General features: G+C 37.1%; 1 pseudogene; it reads left to right on the forward strand.

Moving 5' to 3' along the window:
* Positions 1-15,504: 15,504 nt before the first annotated feature.
* Positions 15,505-16,019, forward strand: LOC127546452 (40S ribosomal protein S12-like; annotated as a pseudogene).
* The last annotated feature ends 737 nt before the right edge of the window (positions 16,020-16,756 follow it).

Raw genomic sequence — 16,756 nt, forward strand, 5'->3', positions numbered from 1 at the left:
TTCCCGTTCTAGGGCTCTTTCCGTGGTCCTCTTGTACTCTTGCAGTAGGAATGACAGAAGGCAGGTCATACTTCTATGAGCTATTTTGCAAATTACAAAGTGCTTTCCTTCCCTTACAATCCTGAGAGTTAGGAAGTACAAATATCATTGCTCCCATTTTATCAATTAGGAAATTGAGACCAGAGATTAAATGATTGTCCTGAAGTCTCCCAACAAATTAGTGGCAAATTAGAGCCCCAAATTGCAGTTAAATCAGATTTTCATCATGTCATAATGCCATAATGCTCCATCCTGAAATAAAGAGAGATTTATGCAATCATAGGACTTTGAAGCTGAAGAGACATTTGAAATTATTGAGTCCAGCCTCCTTATTTGATTAGATGAGGAAATTAAGAAATGACTTCTCCAAGGTCACTCAGGTCTACTGGGAAAATGCTTCACTCTGGACCTGGCAGAAACACAGTTAAGTGTTAGCCTTTTCCCTGTGGTACCTCATTCAAGATGAGTCCTCAGTAAATATTAAAGAGTTGCCTTCATGCTTCTTATTAAAACTCAGTGCATTAGCCAGTTTTCCAACTGGCTCTCTCGGAAAGCACTTTAAGTGGGAGCATGGATCTGTCTTGTGATTAATGATAATGAAACTTTATATTGTCAAAATCCATTAGAGTAGCTAAGTATTGTATGTCAAAAGACTAGACAATACAACCATATTTTCCAGCAACCAGCTGGTCTGAGTAATATCTACCTCACCATGTTGGTGATTAGAATGATTACTGGAATTGGGGATTGGAGTGGGGTGGAGGAAGGCAGATAATCCCTTATTGAGGAAGGGAGAATAGGATCCCCCGTAGAACCCAAGTGAGCATTGGCCAAAGGTCAATTTTGGAAGCAAGTGAGCAAAGGCCAAAGGGGGATTTTGGAAATCCAAGGGGCTAAAACAGAATTAAGAATCAGGTAAAAGACAAAAAATACAAAAGAAAAGAAAAGCAAAAAGAAAAGCAAAAAAAATGCAGAAAAGAGATGCAAACAAAAATGCAGGAAAAAAATGTATGCTGTGGAATTAAGACTGGATCAAGAAGCAAGATGGGGGCTGGCAATCTGTGGAGCCCCAAACTGTCAGCTTGTCTTAACGTGTAGCAGGAGTGTCTCAAGAGGAATTAATCCCTCCTGTCTATTCTATCACTTTAACAAAGTGTGAATTTCTCTCTTTCTGAATCTTTTTTGCTGAGGCCTTTCTTTGGGCAGTGAACCAAGGGAATGGAATTGAATGAAGAGTTCCCAACCTTGGAAGTGGGAATAATAAATCATATTTTAAAAATAATACTTTAAGGTTTGCAAAGTGTTTTCCTCTCTATAGGCAATTGGCAGATGATACAAATATAATCATCTCTATTTTACAGATAAGAAAAAATGAAGTTCAGAAAGGTCAGTTTATTTGCTGATAGTTGCACAGCTAATAGGTATTAGAACCATGATTTGAACCCAGGTCTTCTCCTGGTTTTCCTAGCAACCCTGCGCTGCCCCTCCATGTCTTTTCTATTTCTTATGCTTTGATCATAAGAATATGGCTGTTTTTATTGAAAAAAATCTTTTCTATTCTGGAACTTTGGCTTATTGGTATTAGCTCTGTTTCCTGGTGTTGTGATGTGGGAGTCATCTGCCAGAGGCTGCTGGAGGTCTAACTCAGACCTGTAAAATGATGTGAGAGGATGATGATGATACAAGGAGACTGAGAGGCAGTGGTGTTCTCTGACCTTTCTCTCTTCCCTCTTACCTTCAATTTATTTCATTCCCAACCACAAGGAACAAAGTTGCTGCTTTGCAATTTCTTCAAGTGTTATGATTCACAGCTGCAGAAGCTCTGGAGAACAGACCTAACTTTCACTTAGGCATGGTCCTTAACACCTGGAGCAAGAGAACAATCTCTTATGCACATAATGGCCCTTGAAAGCAGCAATAGTTCAGTATAAAAGTATATATGAGATTGGGAATCAAAAGGCCTAGGTTCAAGTTCAGATTGGATTATTTATTCCTTGATTAGTCTTAGACAAGTCATTTAATTTTTCTGAACCTCATAAATGGAATCCAGTTGGAACAGACGATCTATAACTTTGCTTTCAGCTCTAAATTCGATGATCCTGTATTTGAAGATATGGATCATACTTCCCCTAGGAAGTCTTTTCTTCTTTAGTCTAAATCTTCCCAGTTTCTTCCATTGATATTTTTGTGTCCTGGCCTTTAGTTCCCTCATTATTCTAGAATAATGATATACAAGCAGATATACAAAGAAAAAGTTATAGAAGGTAGGCAACATGATGTAGTGTGTGGTCTTTGATGTCATAGAGCCTAGATGGAGTATCTTACTTCTTTTACTTACTTATTACCTGTGTGACCCTTAGTTAAAACCTCTGGCTCACCCCAACTTTCCATTTGTTGTTTAATTATGTTTAGTGTATCCAACTCTTTGTGTTGTTGTTTTTATTGTCATTTGCTGTTGTTCTTGGTTTTTTGACAAAGATACTGAAGTCATTTGCTATTTCCTTCTCCAACTCATTTTACAGATGAAGAAACTGAGGGCACACAGGATTAAATGACTTGCGCAGGATCACACAGCTAGTAAGTGTCTGAGGCCAGATTTAACTCAGGTCCTCTTGACTGGAGGCCTGGAACTCTATCTATTGTATTATCTCACTGCCCAAATTTCCATAGATGAGAGGTTATTGCCCTGGGATCCATGAACTTGTTTTTAGAAAAATATTTTGATGACTGTAATTTTTTTTTTTGATGACTGTAATTTAATATAATTACTTATGCATTTACAAATATTCTGGGAAGGGGATCATAGGCTTAACCACATTGCAAAAAGGTCCATGACAACAAAAAATTTAAAAATTTCTGCCTAGATGTGTAAAGATTCAACAATGTCACGGGAAAGCAGAACTTCAGCTCCCTTCCTCCTCAGCCTAAGGCTAAAAAAGAGTGCCTAAACTTGCTAAAGTGTCAGCTAACACTTGCTACTACTTCATGGTAGGTTTCACCTACCCTTAGGACCTAGTGAGTTCACTTTAGTTTCTTCAGTTATAAAATGAAGGAATTGAATTACATATAACTAAGATCTTTTACCATTCTGAACCTATTATCCACTAAAGTCTTCATCAGGAACTCCACTCTCCCCACATCACACTTTTCTCTCATCAGTAGCACTTTTTTCCTTCCCCATTCCATCCTTTACTCTCTGATTTAAATTGAATCTCATGAGAGGACTCCAAAAACTTATATTCTTAGGGCATATATAGGACTGTTAATATTTTTGCTACCATTGTTCAATTTCAGTGAGTTCTGTTTTTCTGAAAACAAAGCTTTACATAGGAGAAATATCCCTGGCTTTAAAGAGATATAGACTGGTCAGGCTGTCAGTAACCCACTGTGTGACTTTGACCCCTTCTCCTGTATGCACTTGTTTCTTATTCATAAAAACAGGGAGCTAAACAATCTGTAAGTAAGACTCCTTTCAGCTTTAAGATTCTTATTTTATCTGTTATCATTTTTAAACTATAATTTTAACTAAATAAAATAATAAGGAAAAAATAAAGCAGCAATATGGAGAATTTCCTATGTTTAAACCTTATGGACCTGCCATCTCCCAACTACAGTCTTAATCAAAATTGGTATCTAAGATTCATCATTGAGAATCCAGACCATTACAAATCACTAGTGTTCATGTCCAAACTGAGAAACATAGACCAACCCCCTTCTCACTTTGATTTTTTAGAACTGTTGTTTGGTTCTGTCACTTCCCAGGTAGACTCGAAATCATAGGTGAAAGTGAGGAAATCCACCTTAGAACCTCCTATACATTCAGATAAAATATTAGAATCAGATTGAATTATCCCACTCCTCCAACTGTTTCCCTTTTTCTCTCCCTCAGAAGGGAAATCTCCCTGGTTAGGAAAAGAACAGCTTAAATAATTAATATGTTTTGCTTTCATCTACATGTAGGAATGACAGGAAATCTATGTAGCTGGTTCTGATGGAGTGTAGCAGTCTGTCAATAACAAGAAAGAGACCAAAGGCAGCCTTCAGGGGTTGTTGGGATGTCATTCACTGATACAACTGGTATGAGTGACATGAAATTAAAATCTCCTGTCAAGAACTTGACCAGTTTTTATCTCTGCAACAGACAGGGATTTACATCAGGCTAAAATGTCATCTAGCAACCAAATTTTCTAGGATGCTTTAGGGTTTAAAAGTATTTTCCTAACAATTGTGCATTGTTGTCTTTCATTTATAGAGATAACTGAGGCTGAGATCAGGTGACCTCTTAATGAGAGGTCATCATTACTAAGTGTCACTAAATCAGGTCACTTCAAATCAAGTGTTCTTTTTTTAACTTCCCCTTCCACATTTCTGAGACATAAATATTAAGAGAAAGCAGGGAAATAAAATATTAATAATAACAATGAATAATTTATATTTGTACAAGTTCTTACACTTACAAAGTGCTTTCACATCCATTATCTTATTTAATCACCAAAACCCTATAAGAAGTCATATCCCCATTTTCGAGATACGAAGTCCGAGGCTCAGGCACAAAAAGACCTGCTCAATTGTGCAATTAGAAAGTCAATCTTAGTGAGTCAGATTCAGGTGATAGAATCATAAAATAGCAGAGCTAACGAGAAGGCATTTCCTTACTGCACAGCTAAGGAAACTGAGGCTCAAAAATGGGAAGCAACTACAATCAAAATAAGTGACAGCAATTGGGACTAATACCTATGTCTAATGATTTCTAAGATATGGCCTAAGCCAAAAACTTGGACTTTAGTCCTGACTCTTTTCCTAATTATTGGTGTGACCTTGGCAAGTCATTTTCCATCTCATGACTTCAGTTTCTTTAATCTTTAAAATTAAAATATAAGGATTCATCTAGAGCAATGGTTCTCACAGTATGACCTGGCAACCCCTTAAAAGTCTTTTCAATTGTTCCATGAAATTCACGCTTTTTCTAATAGTAAAGAGGTTTAATTTTTAATACAGTAAATATTAATAGATATAACCCACATAAACAAAAAGCTCTTTGGAGAGGGGCCCTCAATAATCTGTAAGACTGTAAAGGGATCCTGACACCAAAAGTTTGATGATCACTGAACTAGAGTTCCCTTCCAGGTCTGATTTATTCTGCATTGTTCTTGTTTCTCATCAGGTATCTTTTTCAGATTCTTTCCACCATTCAGAATCCAAGAAACATCTAGATAGATACACAATAACTCTTGTATTAGCATTAAGTCAAGGCCTAGGGCAGAAAAATTACCAAGCAAAAAAAGTATGAGTATCTTAGTCACTTCTATAGGTAAAAATGTAAACATTTCTACTTATTAAAACATTTAGATTGATAGATTCCTTTGTCTAATGTGTTGATGTATATGATTAACCTCTCAGAGAAGATACTATTTAACCATTCAATCTGAAATCCTCATGTAATTGAATAATTCAGGAGTTAATTCGGGACAGCAATTTGGAATTATGCTGTAGTTCTAATGCTGTAAAAATGCACATACCCTTTGATCCAGCAGTGGGTCTGTATTCCAAGAGATCATTAAAAGAGGGAAAAGGACCCACATGTGCAAAAATGTTTGTAGCAACTCTTTTTGTGGTAGCATGGAACTGGAAATTGAATGGATGCACATCAATTGGGGAACAGCTGATTAAGTTGTAGTATTTGAATGTAATGGAATATTATTGCTCTATAAGAAGTAATAAGCAGGTTGATTTCAGAAAAGCCTGGAAAAACTTACATGAACTGATACTGAGTGAAGTGAGCAGAAGCAGGAAAACACTGTACATAGTAACAGCAAGATTATGTCATGATGAGCAATGACAGACATAGCTCTTCTCAGTAATGTGGGGATCTAAGATAATTCCAATAAACTTGGGACAGAAAATGTCATCTGTATCCGGAGAAAGAACTGTAGAAATTGAATGTGGATTGAAGCATCTTATTTCTCACCTTTTTTGTTTTGTTTTGTTTTTGTTCTTTTGTTATCATTTTTCTTTCCCTACATGACTAATGTGGAAATATATTTAAAATGATTGTCCATGTATAACCTATATCAGATTGTTTGCTATCTTGGAAAGGGAGAAAGTAAGGAAAGGAGGGAGAAAAAATTTGGAAGTCAAAATCTTATTAAAAAATAAATATTCAAAACTATCTTTACATGTAATTGAAAATATAAAAATATGTTAATTTGCTTTTTAAAAGAAAGTTATCCAAATCATGGGTATTTTTCCCATTAGTAGAACAAATAACAATCACAGAATGCCAAAGATAGATGGAACATTAGAATTATAGTATGTAGAATGTCAAACCAGAAAAGGGGCCTCAGAAGTTATCTAGCTCACACATTTCATTTTATAGGAAGAACCTGGGAGTCAAGGGTAAAATGATTTATTCAGGATCCCACAGTCAGTAGTATAAATTGGATACAAATTGAGTTTACAATTCCTGACTCATAAGTCCAGAGTTTGTTGACTCATAAGTCCAGAGTTTGTTACAACATTATTTTAATGAAAAAGAATCTGGTTATTTTAATTGTGTTCACTCTTTGTGACCCCTGGATGAGGTTTTCATGGTAAAGATACTGAAGTGGTTTGTCATTTCCATCTCCAGTTCATTTTATGTGATTTACCTAGAGTCTCACAGCTAATAAAAATCTGAAACTGGATTTGAACTCAGGTCCTCTTTGACTGAAGTTCAGTGCTCTCTCCACTGAGCCATCTAGATGCCCAGCAAGCTACTAAGGATCTGGAAAAGTGTTTTATTTCACTTTATAAATCCATTCTGTGGCTAGCACAAGAACATACACACAGCAGGTCCTTCATAAAGATATGTTTTCTACTGTCCATTTCTTTCCAACTGCAGGATTCTATCATTCTATGAATGTTGTCTTATGCCCACATTTCAAAATGACCTTTCTATCTACACATGTTTCTTACTAGAAATAGAGTGCAAGTTTTCTTATGATACTAGTTACGCTATTTCATCGATTCTAGCAAAACTCAGTGGCCTTTCTTCCTATTGGGTTTATACCTTTGAATTTGCCTTTTTCTCTTGTCAGACTAACAAGGCACTACATTTTTAAAGGCTCACCATGATTGATACAGACAATATCAAATTACCAGTATGACAAGCAATCTTTTTTTTTTTACTTTGCAGTCCCATGATGAAGAAAAGACCCCCCTTTAACAATTAGATAAATCCAGCAACAAATTATGCTTCATATCATAACCCTCCCAGGAACTAATTATTTTTTCCTCCAGTGGAGTCCTTTAGACAACAAACTCTGAGACATATATTTCCTCTATAATGTTTCCTCCTTAAACAAAAAAATAAACAAATCTCTCAATTTATAGGGTGTGTCTATAATGGAAAACAGTTTGAATGGCAGAGAACACCATACCAAAAATTTTAGGCCATTTTAAGGGGATTGGTTTAAAACTGCTTCAAGACTTTTTGAGCTGTGTTAAGAGTGAGAAGAAACTTTAGAAGTCCTCTGGTCCTCTCATTTTATTAACTGGAAAACTAAGGCCCAGAGATAGGAAATGAGTTATCCAGCATCATATAGCAAGTTTGCAACAGAATCAGAAATAGCAGAAAGGACTCTTGGCTCCTAATGTACTGTCTAAGAGTTTGCCAAAGGACGCCCCATTGCTTTCTCTAGTCCTCCTATTTGAAAAAGACAGAGAATCATGGAGCTTGGATAGGGTATATGATGCTGCCCACACTTGATATCCATTTCATTATTCATATCAGATGCAGGCTAAATATTGTCCAGGACTCCTGAAATATCTCTCTCAACATAGTGCTTATTAGCAAGAGCCCAGAGTTACCGAAGACCAGAGCCAAGTCTCCTGCAAAAAAAAAAAAAAGACAAGAGAGTTTTTTCCTTTGCTAGGTCAGCTCGCTGAGAGATAAAGCCAGAAAGGACCTGTCTGAACACTTTCTCATTCTTAATACAATGATATTGTTCAGTTCCTAGAATGAGAGCAAGCTGGCTCTCTGCAGTGCCCATGAAGCTGGTATGGTTGAGTTTGTTTTTTGTAGTTGTTCTAGGGCTTAACACAAGCAACCTGTCTCTGTCACTCTGGGACTTACAGCTGTACTAAGTGTATCTACTGTAAGTTTTAAAAGAAGGATGCTGGCAGAGCAAACCCTCTATAAAGAGCTCCTGAGGTGAGCGTGGTTCCTTAGTAACTGACTCACTGGCTGAACGATTCAGAGGTGTTTGAACTTAAAAAGGAGAAGACTTAGGGAGGCCACTATAGCCATTTTTGGGCATTTGAAGGGATGTCTCAAGGTAGAAGGATTTCATTTATTCTTGTCCCCAGAGGCAGAATTAGGACCAAAGCAAGGATGTTATTGGGGAACAGATTTCAGCTTAAAATAAGGACAATTTTCCTAACGGTCAAAGTGTCTAAAAATGGACTAAGTTTGCCTTGAGATGTACTGAACTTCTCTCCCTGGAGATATATAATCAGAGGCTGACTAATTGTCCCTTTCAATGCCTTCCAGTCCTTTCAGGGATTTTTATATTACATGAAGGCTTTTCTTTTTTGTCATCATGAGACAGGGTGGTAAATGGAAAGAACATTGGACTTGCAGTCAGAAGGACTGAGTTCAAGTCTTGGTTCCTACACTAGCTAGTCATCTGACCTTGAGTGAGGACCACCTCTCTGAGACAGTTTCCTTGTCCATAAAAAGGGGGTTATACTTATATTCAAGGGCCAGCATGATATATTAGAGAGGGGATTAGCCTCAGTGCTGGGAAGATTTGGTTTTGGGAACCACCTGTGACACATACTGACTGGGACACCTGACAATTCACTTAAACTTCTCAGTGCCCCAGGCAAATCTCAGACTAAATCAGGGATTCTTAACATTTTCTGTGTCACAAACTCTTTAATAGTCGGGAGCAGTGGTTCTCAAACTTTTGTTCTCAGTATCTTCATGTTGTTAAAAAAACTATCAAGGATTTTGTTCACATGGGTTATATTTATAGCTATTTACTATATTAGAAATAAAAAATAATTTTGAATTTGTAGACCCTCTGACAGGGTTTCAGAGACCCCAACAATTCTTTGGACTACACTTTGAGGACCACTGGGAGGAATCTAATTTAGTGAACACTTTCTCAGGAAAAAAAAAGTTTTTAAATATATGGGGAAAAAACACAGATGATTATGAAAGAAATCAATTATATTGAAACAAGGATATAATATTTTCCTAAATTCATGGATCCCTTGAAAACTATTCACCCCTTAGGAGCTTGTGGATCCCAAATAAAGAACTCCTTTCCTATGTGGTACAAAAACATATGCATTAATAGAGGGAATTTCACTACTGAGAGTTCCCTATCTCAATGAAATTATAGATCCAGATAAGAAAAAAAAATACTTAAACTGGAGGAAATGGTCTAGAAATCTTAAATTTTCCTAGTGTGAGTTTATATTCTATTTCAGATAATATATAGTCCATTTCTTAATATGTAAAGATAAAGTAGGTAATGAGGTTTTTATCTAGAATAATTCAGACAACAAGTAAACACAAATTATAAATTCATCCCAGATTTGCTGCGGGGGGTGGGGGGTGCAGCTGGAATGATTCTGATACTGCCCTTAGTTCTCTACTCCCCTTTAAATGTGTAGACATAGTCTCAAAATAGAGTACCCACTCAGCTAGCAGTGGGGGAGAGTTTTAAATTAAAGCTTCCTTCAGTGACAGTTTAGAGGCTCTGAGGAGTCATCATCCCAAAAACGAGAGTGGTGTTTGCTCAGAAAGTCTCTCCTAGCCTCCTCCACGAAACAACCCCTTTCTGACCCTAGTCAAACCCACCAAGAACCCAGTCTGTCTCCCTCAGTGAACAGGTTCCAACAGCCTCTTCCTGCTCGCGGTTGACAGCCCCGGGGCCTGAATTGTGCCTCATACTGACAAACTGTAACCCCTCCCCACCAAGAAAAAGAAACAACCTTGCAAGATCCATGCTACCCCCTCTGCCCATTTGCTTTTTTGGACACTTTGGTGCCCCTTTAGTTCACTGCCCAGACCTCCAAGCCAGCCTGGGGGTTCGACTTTGCAACCTGAGCCCGGGAAGGCCTGGGGGCCACAGGGTAAATATAAACCTGGCACTCACCCACAGGGAGCCCTTCATAGTCTGACATCATGTGAAAAGTTGTCTCAGGCAGGACCCGGCTGGAGAAGGAAGAAATCACGGGAAAAATCCGGCTGTAGGCAACTTCTCCAGTGAGTAAAGTGCAGGGGAAAAGACTGAATATTTCCAGCTGCCCTGGCCACAAATATCCCCGCCCAGGGAGTTCAAGCAACAATTCCCATCTGCCTTCTCATTATGGGATGGAAAGATAAGAATGTGCTTTTGTGCCAAAAGAGCAGGCTATTGGTGGATAAACTGGTTGTCCTCCCTCCCCTTCTCTCTTTCCTCTTTAATGTCACAGGGGCGCATTACTCAGTGAGAAGGGCCATCCCTTAGAATGGAAAAAGGCTCTTTAAGGAGAGTCCATATCCTTTGAAGGAGAGAGGAGACTGTGGGGAGACCCCCCAAAGATCCAAATTCCGAACAAATCTGAAGTGCTCAGAAGGATCCAGGTGAAATCTGCTGAAATCTAACAGATATTTCTCATGCACCTAACACTAACAACAATAACTTCATGGCTGTAATGCTAAAAGTTGACCACATGCTTTTTTTTTTTTTTTCCACAAGAGCCCTGGGAGACACTAGAGAGAAAAGTTCTCATTCATAGATCATAGGATTTAGAGCTCACAGGGACTATTTTAGATTAACCCTACATTATACAGATTAGAAAATTCAGCTACAAAAGGGAAGTGACATTTTCAAGGTTGTACTCTTTTGTTATTTGTTCTTCCTTCTCAAACAGGACCATGACATCAGGGAGGTAATGCCTTGACTTGCAAATGAATTGGATTTAAGTGAGGGAGGGCTGTGCAAAGTCACCTGCCTCTCTCCTCCTGAGCCGTCTAGGTCCAGTAGCAAGATGTAGATCAGGATGATTGGAGATGGCCCCATCAAGATTATACTATAAGTTGCCACAGAGTTGGAACTTGAAATTAGGTTTTCTGAATGTCCATTGAAGTCTCTCCCCATTCCATTAAGTTGTTTCCACAGGACTTCAGAATCTTGGCAAAATGGGTAGAACACCAACCCTGAAGACAGGAAGTTCTAAATTCAAATGTGACCAGATACTTACTAGCTGTGTAAACCTAGGGCAAATCACATAACTCTGGTTGCCTCAGTTTCTTCATCGGTAAAATAAATTGGAGAAGGAAATATTAAACCACTTCAATCATTTTGTCAAAAAACAACCAAATGGGGTCATGAAGAGTTGGACATGACTCAACAACAATAAAAGAATCTTAGGCTGGGACAAGACCTTAGAAGTCAGATGGTTCAACCCAAACCTCACAGAGAGTCTTCTCTACAATATCTCCAATAAATGTTTCTCCAGTTACTGTTTTAGGACTACCAGCAAGGAGACCTCACCAGTGGTGACATATGACTCAAATGAGATGGTGAATGTAAAGCACTTAGTAAACCTTAAAATGCTATAAAAAGCCTATTTGTTGTTATTATTATTGTTATTATTATAAACCTTTAGTAACCTGACTTCTAGGTGATGACTTCATTCCCTGAGACTTCCACTGTACTTTTACTAAATTCATGCAAATATTTATAGAGCAATGTAAGTAAATGTTTAACAACCAGGCTCTGGGATGGGGGAGGAGGGGAAGGGGGAAAGAAGGTATGAACATACACTTTAAATTTTTCTTAAGGCTAGATAACCAACAAAACAACAAAGTAAACCTTACTGATTTCTGAGATGTAAATGCTTATATTGAAAAATTCAACAAATAGTTTTGTAAACGGTTCAGAAGTGCCCCCATCATTCTTGTGGAACCCATCAAAACATCCTACTTATGAACAACTCTGCTTGTGGGAAATATACTTTAAAATAAGGAATGAATCAAAGGCATTTCTTAATATTAATTTCTTAGGATCAGAGATTTAGATCTTAAAGGTACCTCAGTGGTCAACTAGTCCCCACTTTACAATGAGGAAACTCATTCAGAGTTGTTAAGGACCTTGATCCAGAGTCAGAGATGAAATTTCAACCCAGGCTCTCTCACCCTAGAACCAGTATTCTTTTGATCATACTGAGTCTTTATTTGGAATGTTGCCTTTTCTTATGGATGGTATGGTCATGACCCTTAGTGCCTTCCAGAGAATGGGTTTCACTGCTGCTAACCAAACTGTCTCAGAAATCCATGAGATGGACTTTGGGGAAGAAAGTGACCTTTTTGTCCTTTTTATTTTATAAAGAACTAGATCAGGCTGTGATCCTGGGGTAGATGGAGTAGGGAGGCATGGAATTACCAAGAATTGTTTGTTAATGGCTGCCATGGGTCCTACTTCTGGGACCAATCAGAAAAAAAAAAAAAAGAATAGCCCTTCTTCTACATGTCAGTCATTCAAGTCTTCTTCAGATTACAAATCCCATTCAGTTAATTGTCTCCAAAGATCTTAGCATTTTGGTTGAACTTTTTCTGGATGTGGTCCAGCTTATCTATGTTGTCTCTAAGTTGTGTCTCACAGAATTGGACATATGACTCCAGATCCCGTCTAATCAGAACAGATTAAAGGAGAGGTCTTATCTCCTTCATTCTGGACACTCTTTTAATGCAGTCCAAATTTTCATATATAATGACTTTTCTGGCTGCCACTATTGGCTCTAATTGATCTGACAGTCCATTTCAGGTCCTTAGTCTTTTCACAGAAATTGTTGTCTAGTCTTGGTGAAGGTAGTGTTTTTGAATCTAAGTAGGACTATATATTAATTCCTATTGAATTTTAGCTTATTAAATGTGAACACACTGTTCTACATAATCTTTTTGAAATCTGATTATGTCATCTTAATGAAGCTAGGTGATACAGTGGATAAAGCACTAAATCTCTATCTGCCTCAATTTCCTCTGTAAAAGTATGGATAATTTTAGCATATATCTCCCAGGGTTGTTGTGAGGAAAAAATGAAATAATATTTTGGAGTGTTTTAAAGAGAAGAGTAACATTTTTGATAACTAGTTTCGTGTCATTTACAAACTTGACAGATATATTTTCTATATCTTTAATCAAATAACAGACAAAAAGTTTGAAGAGTACATTGGCAAGGATAGATCTCTGGGCCCCTCAATTAGATAATACTAACTCATCAATGACTAATCTCTACTCTTTAGCACAATGCCTGGCATATAATAAAGTATATAAAACATAACAGTTGACTGTCTTGCTAACTACTGCTTCTGTTCAATCCTTTAAATACTTCTGAATCTGATTAACTATATTATAATACTCTTTATCATCTCCTCAGGAATAGCATGACAAATGTTTCAAATGCTTTCCTGAAATCTAGCTGCAGGAATATCTTGGAGACATTGCAGGTTCAGTTCTAGACCACCACAATAAAGCAAATATCTCAATAAACTGAGTCACATGAAGCTTTTGGTTTTCCAAATAAAAGTTATGTTTACAGTATTCTGTTATCTATTAAGTATACAATATTATGTCTAAAATATGCATAATGTACAAAAATATATATAAAAATCAATAAAAAATCTATTGCTAAAAAAGTGCTATCATCTGACCCTTCAGCAAGTTTTAATCTTTTTGCTGATGGATGATCTTGTTTTGATGTTTATTACTGCTGAGTGATCAAGGTGATGATTGCTGAAGGTTGGGGTGGCTGTGGCAATTTCTTAACATAAGACAACAATGGAATTTGCAGCACAGATCAACTCATCCTTTCATAAAAGATTTCTTTGCAGCATATGATGCTGTTTGATAGCATTTTGCCCACATCTTTCAAAACTGGAATCATTCTCAATTAAGTTTATCTAATATACTTCAATATTGTTGTGTTCAGTGAATAGGGAGGCCTTAGGAAAAGGAAAGAGATGGAGGAATGACTGGCTGTTGAAGTAATCAGAACATACACATCATTTATTGGTTAAATTTGCTGTCTTATAAGAGCTCAGTTTGTGATGCCCAAAAAAATTAAAATAGTAACATCAAAGATCACTGATCATATATCACCACAAAATTTGCAATATTTAAAAAATTACCAAAATGTGACACAGTGACACAAAAGGAGTACATGCTGTTGGAAAAATAACACCAATAACTCAATGCAAGGTTGCCACAGACCTTCAATTTGCAAAGAAAAAAAAAGCATTATCTGTGAAGCACAGCAAAGCAAAATACAATATAATGAGTTATGCCTATATATCATGTCTATAACACTCCCTCCATCTACTATTCTAGTTATCATGTGAAAAAAAGGAAATGTAGTCAGTCTAGTATGGCCTGTTTTTTGTGTAGTCACTTTGGTTTCTAGTGATAATTGCTTTATTTTTTAAATACTCATAAACAACCCTGTTTTAAAATGTCTAGATGAAACGATAAAAAGAACTAGTTCATCGAAAAAGCTTCCTTGAACTAGTTTTCCTGTATTATAGGTCCCTTTATTGGAAAAAATAAAGAGTAGATTAAACATAATATGTGACTCATAAAATCACAGTCTGCGAATCATCTGAGATCATTAAGTCCAACATATCTCTGGACAGGTATTCCCTTCTTCAATATTTCTGATGTGTTCCCTTTGCCTCTGCTTGAAAGGGTAGGAAGAAAAAGAGAAGACTAAGCATTGATATAGCACTCACTGTGTAGCAGGTACTGTGCTAAGTGTTGTTTATAATATGGTCTCACTTGATTCTCACAAAAACCCTAGGAATTATCCTCACTTTACATCTGAGGAAAATGAGACAGTGAATTACCTAGGATTTTACTTCAGGTCTTCTTGATCGCAAACTCATTATTCTATCCATTGTGCTTGAAAACCTCCACTAATGGGATATTCATCCACCATAGCTATTCATTCTACTTTTAAAGATCTTTTATCACTAGGAAGTTTTTCCTTCTATAGGACTGAAACTTGTCTCCCTGTGGCATCTTCCATTGTGACTAATTATGTTCTTCCTAAGTCTTCTCTCCTCCAATCTAACCTTCCTAAATGTGCAATGATGCTTTGATCTCAATTCTTGTTTGGTCCTTCTGCTACTTGAGCCCTACCTCCCCCCCCCCCCCCACTAACTTACTCATCTTTTCCCTAATTTTCACCTACCAATAATTATTGCTTTTTAAGTTGATTCCTTCCTACATCCTACTTTTCTGCCCCAAGAGTCTTTCAGAAATCAACTTCTTGCTTTGATAAAAAAAACAAACAAACAAACAAAAAGATTCAAAAGGACTTAAAATTTTTTTCCCTTTAAAAATAGAGACTTTGGCTTTTTGAATCCACTAAATTGAGTGGGAGGCAAAGGCTCCCTGGTTTCAAAATTTAGTTTCATCCATAAAACACTGCCATGGACAAGGAAGTTATTGGTGCTGGAGGTGTAATGGGCATTAATACTGCTCTACAAGAAGTGCTGAAGACTGCACTCTTCCAAGATTCCTTAGCTTGGGAATTTGTGAAGCTGCCAAAGCCTAATACAAACACCAAGCCCATCTTTATGTTCTTGCTCTCTGCTGGAATGAACCTACGTATGTAACGCTGGTTGAGGCCCTATGTGCCGAACACCAAATCAGCTTGATCAAGATTGATGACAAAAGGCTGGTTTAATAGGTAGGCCTCTAAAATTGACAGAAAAAAAACCCATAATGTGGTTGGCTGTAGTTGCTTTATTGTTAAGGATTAGGGCAAGGAATCTCCAGTCAAAGATGTCATTGAAGAATATTTAAAATGTAAGAAGGTCATTGGTCTGATTTGAAAAAAAAATTTGTAGGCTTTGTTATCATTTGAAGGAAAAACTCCCTTTACTTGTGCCTTATAAATCTTGATCTATAATTTAATAAAAACAGCATCAAAAGCCCACTTTTGTGTCTACACAAAATATTAAAATAATTCATGTAATTTGTTGTCTTCCACAGATTAGATGAATTTGTTACAGTGAAATATTGAATTATATTTGAAAGTATAGAACAAATAATCATGAAGACAAACATAACAGAAAGTTATGTTTTAAAAAGGCAGAATTAAGTGGTAGAAATTGCAGAAATTTCATGCCTCAGGTTCTTAATTTCACCATGACTCTTTTAACCCGAAAGAAAAAAGCACTTTCTTCACTGGATTTAGGCCCTGTTTGCTGGGTGGTAACTCCCAGCAAAGTCCCTTCCTGATCTCAGACTCCAGGATATAAGAATTATTCTTATGTCTGTAGTATTCATTCATTAATTACTTTATCATTTATTAGGCATCTACCACGTCAGCACCAGTACACTCTCAGTCAACTAGGCTGATATCTTGTATGCTTCCACCTCCCTCACTTCATACATCTAATCTAATTGCCAAGTCCTAAGGGAATTCTAGTTCTAGAATGTATCCAGCTCTCTCTTCCATTCCCACAGCAACCACCCTTATTCAGACACACATCTTTTCTCACCTAGCCTATTGTTAAAGCCTCCTACCTCATCTTTCTGCCTTCAGTCTCTACTCCACTCCCTTAATTCATCATTCAGTTGCTCTAGTCATCTTCCTAAGTAATCCTCTTAATGCATAACTTTGATCATGACACTCCTCTCCACCCTACCCCACCCCCCAAAAAATCATTAGCTGTT

This window comes from Antechinus flavipes, chromosome 2 (genome assembly GCF_016432865.1).
Source record: "Antechinus flavipes isolate AdamAnt ecotype Samford, QLD, Australia chromosome 2, AdamAnt_v2, whole genome shotgun sequence".
NCBI lineage: Eukaryota > Metazoa > Chordata > Mammalia > Dasyuromorphia > Dasyuridae > Antechinus > Antechinus flavipes.